Source organism: Poromitra crassiceps, assembly GCF_964638095.1.
Source record: "Poromitra crassiceps genome assembly, contig: HAP1_SCAFFOLD_242, whole genome shotgun sequence".
Taxonomy (NCBI): domain Eukaryota; kingdom Metazoa; phylum Chordata; class Actinopteri; order Beryciformes; family Melamphaidae; genus Poromitra; species Poromitra crassiceps.
In genome coordinates, this window is record NW_028152152.1 from 84,201 (window position 1) to 86,700 (window position 2,500).

Below are 2,500 nucleotides of genomic sequence, written 5' to 3' on the forward strand. Positions count from 1 at the left end.
TTACTTGCTTGCTGGCCAGTAATGCCTGTTCCTATATACCAGGGGTGCCCAACCTTTTTTGAACCAAGATCTACTTTTCAAGAAGCCAGTCTGCCAAGATCTACCAGTCCAGTTTCAACATTGCAAATGCACACACGCATACTACACAGACACAGTTTCCAGCCTGCATAGTAAAGTCACCACAACACACTCCCTCTGTGTTTGTCTGTCTCTCTCTCTCTCCCGATCTACTGGTTGGGCATCACTGCTATATACTGTAAGTCACTTTTAGTAGGCTACTTTTTGCTCTCCTATGAAGATGATGATGATACATTGTTCTGTTTGTCCTGAAATGTAGATTTAGCTGTATACCTGACACATGAATTTCCTGCAAAGGATCAATAATAACGTATATATATCTAGGTTCTTACCTCTAGAAGACGACGCCACTGGGATCTCAGGGGTCTCCTCCTCCTCATCTGTATCCAAAGTGAGAGTTTATAAAAATATGATATATATGATTGAAGGAAAAAAGTGTTTTCAATATCAGATGATCGTAAATCGATCTCACCATCGCTGGAGTCCAAAAAGGCACCCCTCGGTGCAGGCGGTTGCCAGTCTGAATCCCTGGTGTCGTCATGTTCAGAGGAAGAGACCGGCTCGTCGGAGTCCGTCTCCGGGAGACCTCTCGACTGAACAGCGCGGTCCAGGGCCTGCTGTAATGTGAGCTGCCCAGCTGCAGGCTGGGGACGCTTCCGCCTGGGCATCCCTACCAGCTAATCTAGCTCTAGACTAGCGTAAACTAGCCAACTAGCCAACTAAACACACACACACACACACACACACACACACACACACACACACACACACACACACACACACACACACACACACAACACACAGAGAGACAGACAGACAGAGACGCACAAACACGTATTTTTTTGTTTTTTTTGTTTTTTTTTTAAAACACACACTACACTAACTAATTACTATACGCTAACGCTACTACTGCTGCCTGCTAAACTAATCGACCTAACGCTATCACAAACACTCACACACAACTCAAACACCCAAGCACTCACCTCAAATACACCAAACGCTCAACACTCACCACAATCTCACAAACTAATCTATCTGATGCTATCAATCTATCTATCTATCTATCTACCTATCTGATCTAAATATACCGCTAATAACTATCTAATGCTCAATGCTAATTCTCAATGCTAATGTTCGCTAAATGCTATCTATCGTATGCTTACCGTATGCTATCACCAAGGGACTGAAGCGATTTCACAAACTCAGTCAAGACAAAGGAGTCGGGGGAGGGCGGCGCGCTTTGATCGCGTCGATTTTTTAAGGTGGCGCCGTGAGATCCATTGAAGGAAATTATGTTGACAGACTGCGTACGACCTTAAACTGAACAAATATGGAAAAATATGATTTTGGAGTTATTGACGCCATTTGGCGTCGCTGGCACTCTACGGTAAATTTCTCTTGACGCCATATGGCGTCGCTGGCACTCAATGTGTTAATAATGAGCAGTGTTGTGTGTGGAGCAGTGCAGAGGAGTGGAGGCAGGCCGTATTCAAGGGGAACAGAGCCGACATACTTTGGGGGGGGGGGGGGGCATGAGCGAGAGGGGAGGAGAGGTGGTGATGTGGGGGTTAGCCCGCTTCCTCCATTAGCGACCTTTGACCCCCCCCCACTAACTCCCAAAGCACCCTGGCAAACACATGGTTGCAGGGACACCAACAATCCCACACAAACTTGATCACACTCAAACTTGGCAAACAAAAATGCACAAGAACGTGTCTATGTGCAGAAACACACACACGCATGCATGCATGCACACACACGCGTGCGCGCACACACACACACACACACACACACACAGCAGTATTGGGTCAGATTGCATGTGGTCCTTGCACTTCTCCTGACATCACCCCTAGCCAGCCCATCCCTCTCCTCTCCTCTCAGCCCTGTTAAGCTGCTGATCACTTAGTTCCACCATGACACCATTTAGACATCATGTTCAACACAGCTAAAGAACGGGAGGGACAGTCTGTCACCAGACAGACACACCTGAACGGGAGGGATACTCTGTCACCACCAGACAGAGACACCTGAACGGGAGGGATACTCTGTCACCACCAGACAGACACACCTGAACGGGAGGGATACTCTGTCACCACCAGACAGACACACCTGAACGGGAGGGATACTCTGTCACCAGACAGACACACCTGAACAGGAGGGACACTCTGTCACCAGACAGACACACCTGAACGGGAGGGATACTCTGTCACCAGACAGACACACCTGAACGGGAGGGATACTCTGTCACCACCAGACAGAGACACCTGAACGGGAGGGATACTCTGTCACCAGACAGACACACCTGAACGGGAGGGATACTCTGTCACCAGACAGACACACCTGAACGGGAGGGATACTCTGTCACCACCAGACAGAGACACCTGCACGGGAGGGATACTCTGTCACCACCAGACAGAGACAC

The 2,500-nt window shown here is 48.4% G+C and overlaps 1 protein-coding gene across 1 annotated transcript in view; it reads left to right on the top strand.

Annotated features, from left to right (window-relative positions):
• LOC310770832 (reelin-like) overlaps positions 1 to 2,500 on the top strand; it is a gene marked incomplete at both ends in the record, with an annotated part of 171,487 nt that overhangs the window by 78,224 nt on the left and 90,763 nt on the right.